The sequence below is a fragment of the Prionailurus bengalensis genome, chromosome B3, assembly GCF_016509475.1.
Source record: "Prionailurus bengalensis isolate Pbe53 chromosome B3, Fcat_Pben_1.1_paternal_pri, whole genome shotgun sequence".
In the NCBI taxonomy this organism is placed as follows: domain Eukaryota; kingdom Metazoa; phylum Chordata; class Mammalia; order Carnivora; family Felidae; genus Prionailurus; species Prionailurus bengalensis.
The window spans coordinates 86,916,708-86,927,610 of NC_057355.1; the positions used below are offsets into that span (position 1 = coordinate 86,916,708).

At 34.0% G+C, this 10,903-nt stretch overlaps 1 protein-coding gene and 1 non-coding gene across 3 annotated transcripts in view; both read left to right on the forward strand.

The window, feature by feature from the left end:
* MIPOL1 (mirror-image polydactyly 1) overlaps positions 1–10,903 on the forward strand; it is a 317,520-nt gene that overhangs the window by 56,768 nt on the left and 249,849 nt on the right. The window lies entirely within an intron of this gene.
* On the forward strand, positions 1,710–1,857 carry LOC122469739. The gene has a single exon (XR_006293623.1). It is a non-coding gene; the product is annotated as a small nucleolar RNA SNORA62/SNORA6 family (small nucleolar RNA).

A 10,903-nucleotide genomic window follows, 5' to 3' on the forward strand; every position in this document is an offset into this window, starting at 1 on the left:
TTTATTTATTCATTCATTCATTCATTCATTCATTCATTCAAGTGTTTTAAATCGGTTCAGGCTATATTCTTCATGTGGAATTCTCACTATACCTTTGGTCCTTTATTTTATAAAATGATAATTACTATGAAGAATAAGCACAACAAATGGTAAATTTCTTTTTTTAATACGTTTACTTCTCCCCATTTCTGTACTATTGGTATGATCCTCTCTTTGAACAACTTGTGACTGTTTCTTTGACTTAAGGAAATATACCTCTTTTTATATGCAAGCTCTATCATATTTACTTGGGGCCATGAAAATATGAATATGGTTTTTTGAAATAGAAAAAAAAATACCTGAAGTTTTCAAAAGTTTTTTGCTTTGTTTTAAATTCTCTATCCTTAAGATTCTGAGGTCTTTGATAAAATTCCTCATTGATTTCTGGTTATGGCCCTTTCATGCTAGAGCACTTTCTGGAACACATATTTACAACAAAAATCTCGATACGATATCATTGAATCTTCAAGTTTTTTAAAAATTAGGATTTCAGGGGCACCTGGGTGACAGTCGGTTAAGCATTTGACTTCAGCTTAGGTCACGATCTCACAGTTCGTGGGTTCGAGCCCTGCATTGGGCTCTGTGCTGACAGCTCAGAGCCTGGAGCCTGCTTCAGATTCTGTTTCTCCCTCTCTCTTTGCCCCTCCCCAGCTCGCACTGTCTCTCAAAAATGAATAAATGTAAAAAAAAAAAAATTTAAAAGAAATTAGGATTTCATCTTATCATATTTAAGATAACAATTGTGGTCTCCATAGTGGCTAATTTGTCACCTTTAGTATGATTCCTGTACAGTCCTGAGTGTGCATTGGCATTTTGTTGATTTTGGAGATCGGAATCAATATTCGTTGTTACATAGACCCAAATTATGGTGATTTACACAGTGGTCGAGGTTGACTGGCTGTTTGTAGAGTAGCACTGATGTGACCACATTTACTCACTGATTTTGGTTATCAATATATCTGATAATTAAATAAAACATTGGGGGGTGGTAACTGAATACTCCCAACTGTGTGTGTGTGTGTGTGTGTGTGTGTGTGTGTGTGTGTGTGTGTGTGTGTTACTAAGAACAGCCTAACGTGTAGGACATAATTATCTTTAGGGGAGTAGTTTCAGATGCAGTTTTTCTTTGTGTTTTTGTCTTTTGTGTTTTTGTTTTTTCTCAGAGAATATGAAGAAGCAAACAGAACAATTCAGGCTACAAAATTTTGAAATTTCATAGTCCAAATGACTGAATTAAAAATATTGACTGAATTTAAAATACTGTAATCTGTAGTTTTTGGATAAATTCAATAATTCCTTGCCAAATAGTAAAATTCTGCTGATAAGATGTAAATTAAAAGTAATTATTTTTTAAAAACCCTATTTGACTTTCATTTTTAATTTTGGAGTGAGTCTAGTCTTCACATATGGCACTTTTTAGTACTTCAAAATCAGGATGCTACTAGTGAGTAAAGAGTTAAAAGTGATTAGTTCATGTTGGCAAAATTATACTTGTTGAGCAGATACTGAATATATTAGTTTTTGCTAATTACATTTTTTAAATTAAAATTAAATTTTCCTTTTTAAAATAGTTTCACTGGCTGTACCTAAGGTAATTTGATGTATTCCAAAACATAGTAATGCTTATTGATTTTAAGCATTTAGTATAGAAATATAATAAAAACTAAGCACATGCACATTGTTAGATATTGAAGTTGAGGCTGCTGGCTAATCAGTGAACTCAAAAGTGTAGGTAGGGTGCTATGTGAGGGGCAAGTCTAACACCACAAGGGTCTCTGGCCCAGTGAGTGGAGTTTGATAGTAATTCTTACTACAGGTATAAAAAAACAAAAAGTAACTTAAAAAAGAAAGAAAAAAACTAAGCACAATATACTCTTCTTTATTTCTTTAGTCAATATTTAAAAAATTTCCCCCTCTGTTTTCAAAATTTTCAGATTAGTATTGATCAGATCAGGATAGGTAGGTTTTATTAGTTTCCTTGAAGCAACAGCATGTATTAGAAGAAATATGATAGGAAAGACAGATAAATACATAATCTTTAAGGCTTCAGGCATTTGGAAATTGGAGTATAGAATATTCTGGATTCTTTCCACAGATTAATTGTACAGAATTTATAATTGGAATGAATTCCTATTTACACACTTGCTTTTAAGAGTTTATAGTTAAAAAGTAACGATTTCAGTTTGGCAAATCTGATTGTTTCCTTTTAGAAATCTTCAGTGTCCAGTATTATAGTCAACTAGTATAGAGATTAGGGCCAGGACAAGTCTGCATTTCCAGGTAAGAAGACCAAAGACAAAACAAAAATTTTCCTTAAAAAGACAATACTTGATCTCCTGAGAATGCAGTAGAGACTTCCTCTGCATTTTTTAACAGCCTGTTTGCTCTCTAAGATGTTCTGTATTGGTCTTTTATTACCTTTTTTTTTTTTTTTTAAAGTCTCTTCCCCTCCCCAGAGTCCTTTGAAATGAACACATTATAAAAAAGAAAAACAAATTTACTTTTCTCAGGCTTTTTTTTTTTTTTTTTTTTGGTCTCAGGTATTTAATACTTTTTTAAAAAGTTACAAATGTTAACTCAAATACGGGCTGACGGGCTGACGATACTACATATAACTAACAAGGCACTAGTATAGTAGTCATGGTTGATTAATGAAATGGGGAGTTCCTACCTTTTCCTTTTATGCTTTTGTTTTTTTTTCCTGGAGAAACAAATGGTAAATTTGAATAAAACATACATCATTTGCATAGGAAGTTATGTAATGATACCATATAGAGTATAATGATTTCCTAAAACCTTGTATTTAAAGTAACCTGAATTACAATGAGAGATAAACAGAATATTTACCCATCCCTTATGAGCTGCTGCTGATATGTAAATTTATTCTTCTACTTTGCACAAATATACTTTTGAGCTACTGCTTAAACACTTTGAGGTCCTTAGTCAAACAGTTTTAATGATGCCTCCAATATTATGAAAGTGTGACATTTGATGAATGTCTCATATAGTTTTGATATCTGGGCACATGTCAACAAAAAAAATTGAACATTGGTTTGTCATGCAACACCTAGATAATTTATAATTTTACTGTTTATATCCATCTTGACATTTTTTATCTGCCAAAGGCAGGTTTCATTTGGAATCTTAATCTGAGATTTATTTGGTGGATCTGGAAATCATAGCTAGGGTTCCCACAGGAAATGGTCCATCTACCAACAGATTAAATGGCAGTCCTGCAGTTGTTAGGGGAGCTCTGCATTTAACACACATGCATACTCATTCAGTCAGCACTGTGGAGAAAAATTAAAGTAGTAACCCAGGTTTAGGAACAATGTAGCTAAAAAGTCCCATATTTGCTGAATGACAAAGGGTTATATAGCAGCATTTCATTTTATTATTCGTGCTTGAATTTCTTGTTTGCTCTGTTGAGTCTGCTGACGAATACTAATAAATGCCTGCAACAATCCAGACGAGAGATGCCTGGCAACAAAGCTATGCGGTGGACCTCCCTGATCTTCTCCAGTTCACAACCTGACCTTTTGAAAAATTGGCTGGGCTAAGCTGCAGAATTTGGGTGTAATGGTTATTGTTAACTCCAGCTTTAGGATTTATTAATTTGTGTGATCAAGACTTACCTATACTTCAAAGTTTCAAAAGACCAAACACAATCATCCATCCATTAGAACTAACATTGTGTTTCAGTGATTTCCACTTAGTGTCTGACTGGTGATTCTTCTGTTTTGTTTTTCAAATCTAAAAACGCTCCTAAATAAAATAAAAGGCACATATAAAGAAAATCTGGTTTTTTCTCTTTATATTTCTTATTGGAAAAGTTAGCATCCATACGTGATTGATGAAATTGCTGAATTCACGGACAGTCGGTATGTGTTCATATTTAACAAACAAAAAATAATTATGAAACCTGTTTTACTTGCGATTGTGGAAATATAAGACTTACCTAGTTCATTCATATTTTAATTACTTTATATAAATTATACCACAAGTTGAGAAAGGCTGAAGAGGTTAGAATTGCATAGTAGGTAGCCAAAATAATTCATATCACTGAAGGAAAAAAGGAATAAAGATCGCTCATATGTTAATAAAATTTTAGGATACTTTTCACAATTATTTCAACCTAGATAATATTTGTAATGGTTTAAATAGGATGATACAAGTTTTACAGAGCTTTAATTTATGTGATATGTTCATAAGTTAATTAGGTAGCCTAAGCTTTAGGAGATTACACTATTGTACTGTGTTCATGGTCTTCATACAGTGAAGGATGTTAGAATTTAGAATCTGAAACATTATGATAGAAGTTAGTTCTTACACAGAAATCTCATCTCTTCCCCAGGAGAATGAATATTGATGTGCTCATGACTATGCAGACTTGATGAAACAAACACTTTTAAAAATTTGGTGTAGTACCACCACTTTAAATACCTTTTTCGTAATAAAATAAATAACAAAATTCCAGTAAAATAATTTTCATGGCTAGCCACTGGGTAATTTGAAATATGGTACACTAAGTCATTAGATTGTCTTAATCAAAGATGAAATAGCCTCACCACTTCTTTTTGGTATGTTTCTCTAGATACACAGCCATGTATAGGAATGTAAAAGATGTAGTTTCATTTGAATGTTGAACCTTCACGTGCAAATGAATAAATTATGTGATATTGACAGGTTTCATGATTTTCCAACTTTATAAACCTTTGTAAAATCTTATTTCAATATCTTACAGCTACATTCTGACTCTGCCCTCAATGTTTTTGACTTCTCATTATATATAAAACACCTTATTAGAACTGCATAAGGCTTTATGTCTGTGCTTTCCAACATGGTAGCCACTGGCTGTGTGTGGCTTTGAGCACTTGAAATGTGGGCAGTGTGTATGCATGGCAATGAAAATGAAAGTTATAGTTCTTTCTTTTTTCTTCTTACTGCTGTTAAAGCCAAAATATATTGAAACCTCCCTGAGAGAGTATCCAGTATCCAAGTGAAAAGTTTGTATTTTTTTAGCTAGAGATCCAAAAGTTACTTAATTTCTTGTGACTGCTAAATTAGAATATCTGAAGGATAAGTGCCTGTGATCTGCTAGCTGTGGTCTTGATTATATTTAATATTGTGCCAATATAGTGAGTGCTCAAATTGTGTTGCAGAAACAGGCAATTTTCTTACTATGAGACTGAATTTAAAGAAATGTACTATTAAATTTTCTTTCTGTGGGATCTTTCGCTAGTGTCAGGATTTCTAAATTTTGAAGTCATATTACTTGTGTAACTTGTTCATTTTATAATCCTCTACATGCTTCATTAAACCATTATGTGTTAACTGTAAGTTTTAACCTCATTAAGTATTTTCTTTTTATTGTATGTTTCTCATTGAATGAGGCATTGTATTTGTTTTTATGTCCATGTCTTTGTATATTGTAATAAATTTTTACTATATTTGATTTATTCTTTTTATATTTTAATTTAAAAATATTTTTGCTTTAAAAAAATCTTTTGTTTTTAGCAGCGCTTTGCAGATAATAATAGCTAACATTTAGTGAGTATTCTGTGCTGACACTTTTCCAACAGGTTATATAACTTAAATAATTTAATCCTCGTAACAACCTTTTGAGATAGGTACTGTTATTATGTACTTTTATTGATAGGGAAATTGATGAGAGAGGTTAAGTAATTTGCTAAAGGTCATACAGCCATGTGGTGGAGCCAGAATTCAAACCCTGCAGTTTGGCCAATACACTGTGGTTTTGCTAGGAAATCTAAATTCACCAGTGTTCTGCTTGGAAGTTCTAAACTTTTATCTCGTATACACTTATAGTGGGTGAGACCACTATGAAATGGCGTAAGTTTCTGATGTCTTTTTCTTTTATATTTGGCAGGGGTTGTGGGGGTAGGCCAATGTATGCATCTGTGGAAAATTAACCCTCCCCCGCATAAAAAACGATTATTTAGTAAAGGAGATAAATAGTATTTGTACACACACGTAGATAACCTACATTTTAACTTACTTAAGAAATTGGTAGAAGTTATTTGGAGCCACTAACTGCTACTGTTGCTCTGATTATGTTGAAACTAATATTCACTTAGAAAAATCCTTACCATTGAAAAAAGACATCTTTGGTTTAAAATATGGGACTACTATTGTAATTACATCAAATTTGCAGTCTTATTTAGTAGCAAAAAAGTGTCCTATCATTTTGATGTTCTTACATAGTGTGGTAATAGATAATATAAAAAAGAAAGAAGCTATAAACATGAAGTTTTTGTTTTTTTTTTATATTTATAAAATTAGATGCTATAGCATAAATAATAACCTTTCTCTTCCAAAAAAAAAAAAAAGTTTAAAGAAGTGATGACCATTGTGTTAGCAAGCATCAGAAAGAACATTAATAAATTGCCTCCTTTATGGTTCATTTTAGATACAAATGCCCGTAAGTATCACCTGCATCTGAAGGTGCAGAGGATCCATTTATTTGAATGTACTTGCCTATGGTATTTCTATTGCCCTTTCTCTTTTCTGCCCCTGAGCTCTCAGGTAGCTGTGATGTTGCTATTCTGAGTAACCCCAGTAGGATCCCTAGAGACAATTCTAGCTCAGCCACTCCGAAGAAACAGCTCTGTAAACAGTATTGACCCCCCAGGGGACCATCAAATCCGTTTACACAGATACCAGTTGTCACAAACTATTTACAAAGCCAGACAGAACAGAATTTCCCAGCCTTTAAGAATCCCTATTTGATTCTAGCCACCTCCTCACTTCTGTGTAGTAGTTGTGAAATAACAGTTATTTTTGGCCATGAGTCATGATTTCTTGGGTAGCATCAATTTAACTGAGTGTATTCTACATTAACTAATGTGTAATTGTCTGGACAATTGAACCCTAAGGGGATCCTAAGGCTTTCTTTCCTAGGGTAGGAAATGGTATAATACAATAAATTTTCTAGACTAAGGAATTGAGAATTTAATAGCAATGCTAGCATTAAGATAGTTGACCATACTGGTACTTCCAGAAATAGAGACTTTGTTAGATCATGAAAATGATCCATTGGAAGCAGCATGAAAGTTACTAGACAGACAGAGGGTCTTCAAAGCATATATTGCAGGTAGCCTAGGTACATGTATTAAGTATTAAAATCCCCCCCAAAATCTTTTCAAAATCCACCCATTTTGCCCAGATGAGTAAACTGTCTCTAGCAATAGCAATTTGAGAAATAACTAGTAGTTTTCCTCTGTAAAATTACTTTGAAATGGTCACAGGATAAGCTAATATGGTAGTGATAGCATAAGATAGTAATACCAAAAACTGGGAAATATATTTGGTTTGAAGTGGTCAAATTCTTATGTCCAGTAATACAGTCCTCACAGAAGAGCAAATAAATAACTAAAGGAATTGATAGTAGTTATAAAAATTCCCTGTTGTTTAACTCTTAGGAAAGAAAGTTAGGGGCGCCTGGGTGGCTCAGTCGGTTGAGCGTCCGACTTCAGCTCAGGTCACGATCTTGCGCTCCGCGAGTTCGAGCCCCGCGTCGGGCTTTGGGCTGATGGCTCAGAGCCTGGAGCCTGCTTCCGATTCTGTGTCTCCCTCTCTCTCTGCCCCTCCCCCGTTCATGCTGTGTCTCTGTCTGTCTCAAAAATAAATAAATGTTTAAAAAAAAAAAAGAGGGGCGCCTGGGTGGCTCAGTCATTTGAGCGGCCGACTTCGGCTCAGGTCATGATCTCACGGTCCGTGAGTTCGAGCCCCGCGTCGGGCTCTGGGCTGACAGCTCAGAGCCTGGAGCCTGTTTCAGATTCTGTGTCTCCCTCTCTCTGACCCTCCCCCGTTCATGCTCTGTCTCTCTCTGTCTCAAAAATAAATAAATGTTAAAAAAAAATTTAAAAAAAAAATAAAAAAAAAATAAAAAAAAAGAAAGAAAGTTAGACTTCAGAGTCTTATGAAATATGAAGAAGACATTGATAATTTATTGTCTAAGTCCATATGGAGAAATATATTTAAATAGTAATAATTTTGTTAGTCATAATGATGGAATAGTTAATAATGACATTGATTAAACACTGAAGCAGATTACTAAAAAAGGTTATAGAGTTTCCATTTTAAACCATATGAGAGAGGAATTAATAGAATAGTTTTAGTTTTAAACTTTCATCTGTCTAGAGATATTTAGAAGTGAATAGGGTTTTTTTCTTTTAAATATATATCTTATCTTTCCAATTGCCTGGTGTGCAAAGCAGACCTGTAACTTGCCTTTTTGTTGCATTGTATTGACATATATTTATACTTCTGTATGCAATGCTTTTTCAAGTGATGGGGCAATCCAGACAGCTTAGCTGAAGCTTTTAGTGGCTTCACCCCATTATCACTTCATAATGGTCTTTCTTGGGGTAGCTCGGTGGCTCAGTTGGTTAAGCATCAGACGTTAGCTCAGGTCATGATCTCATGGTTTGTGAGTTTGAGCCCCACATCAGGCTGTCTGTTGTCATTGCAGAGTCTGCTTCAGATCTACTCTCTCCCTCTCTCTCTGCCCTTCCCCCACTTGTGCTCTTTCAAAAAAATAAATAAATAAAAATATTTTTAAAAAGTAATGGTCTTTCTTTTGGGCTTGAGAGTGTAGGGAGAATAATTGAAGACTGAGTTAGAGTCACTAAGTGCTATCATCTTCTCTTGGTTGGAGATGGTACTAACTCAGAAATTGAACTTAAGTTGGGCCTTGAAAAAGGTAAATCAAACTTGACAAAATGCAGTGTGATAGGGCAGTATCTTAAATTTGACTTGAAAAGTCAAAGTACATAACGCCTGCAACTTACTCTCAAATGTTATGGAAAAAATTACATAGGTAGGTAGATACAGAGAGAATGAAGAGAACAATAAAGCAAGTGTGGTAAAATGTTAACATTTGGAGAATCTGGGTGCCTTGACTCAGTACATAGGAACTCTGTACTATTTTTGTAGCTTTTTTATTAGATTGAAATTATTTCAAAGTAAAAAGATAAAAAAATGACTTCTCTACAATCAATTCCTCTCAGCTCTCTCATTTGTCTCTGTTTTCTTCAGCATGTTGATGCGGTCAGTGAAGTCTTGGCTCTCATTTCTCCTTTCCATTGCTTGCTATTTTTCTGAATGATTTCAGTGTTTTAATAGATAACACTTTCAGTACCTTGATTCCTTGATTTCTTCCTCTACATGTACCTTCAGTCTATTTCATTTACCCATTCCCAGATGAACCACATCTTGGACTTTGTCTTACATATCACTCATTTTAGAAATTTTTACTCCCTGACTATAACATCTTGTCATTTCAAGAAAGATATACAAGAAATGTCTGTGTTTTTCCTAAAGCCATTCCTTCTCCTCTGTACCCATGCTTGTTCTTCCTGTTACTTTATTCTTAGAGTCTGTCAACTTTTTCATTACATCATCTAACTCAAACCGTTTGGTAGTTGATTGCTTTGCACATTCCTACTTGTCTTTTGTTGGAACAGATGCCTTTGTGAAATCTTCCCAGAATCTTCTAGTTGAGCATCAGTATGTCTAGTATGTTTTATGTTTGGTCTCTATGACCCGAGTATAGCCATTTCTACGTTGTATTCAAATCGTCAGATCGGTTTGCCTCCTCACTATACTAGAGTCCTTCAGGGGAGAGTCTGTTTCCCACTCCTTTGTTTTCCTAGTACTTTCATTTAACATATCATATTGGAGATTTCCATTAATTAGTTAATAAATAGATTAATTAGAAGGGTCAAACTTCCTATACAGAAGTTGAATTCTGATTTAGGATAATGTAATATGGCAGAGTAGAAAAGCATTGAGAGAAGACTTAAACAACATTTGCTATAATGGAAAAAAAATAGGCAGACAAAAGGAAAATTTTATAAATCAGCCTTTTTACTCCAAAGTAAAATTAAATTTTCACTGGCAGAGTATGTATGGATAGTTTGATTTACAGAGCAGGCTCCAAATGCCTGGTAAACAGTTACAGTTAGAAGTTTAAAAGCTTCTAGTACTGAGCAAGATTAGAAACATCTTTAATTAATCAGAGCCAAATCACACAGTACAGGGTTCTTCAAAAATATTAAACATTTAGAATTAAATTCCAGAAGTACATTAGAACTTGCTGAGTTTATTTTAATTACACTATAAGAGATTATAATTACTATAATCCAGGAGGGATCTGCATAGAGTCCTTTTATTGGGAAGCTCTGAGTTTGGAGAAGATAGTACATTCCCTGGTGAAAAGGTGCTGATTTGCCAAGAATTCAGCAGAACACAAAACTTGACATTAACCTGAAGTAAGAAAAAGAGCTATAAATATAGTAAGCAGATAGAAAGTATACATACCAAGGATGAGGTAAAGTAAACACTAGGAGGTTAGAAATTAGAAACTGGGAGAAGAAAGATGCTAAACTAAACCCAGAAATACAGAAGTAAAAATATGGGACGAGTTGTACATAGTGGTAAGGTAATGGTAATGTAGATGATGGAAAACCGTAATTCTCTTTCATTTTAGTAAAAGTTGATCCTTGAACAATCTGGGTGTTAGGAGATCCAACCCCCTGCACTCAAATTCCTGTATAACTTTGACTCCCCCAAAACGTAACTACTTAATAGCCTACTGTTGACCAGAAGCTTTACCAGTACTATAGTCAATTAACACGTGTATTGTATGTTGTATGTATTAATACTGTATTCTTAACCATAAAATAAGCTAGAGAAAAGAAAATGTTATTAAGCAAATCGTAAGAGAAAATACATTTACATTACTCTATTGTAGTTATAAAAGAAAAAAATTCACAGATAAGTGGACCTGCACAGTTCAAACCCATGTGTTCAAGTGTCAGCTGTACTTTTAAAATTACAT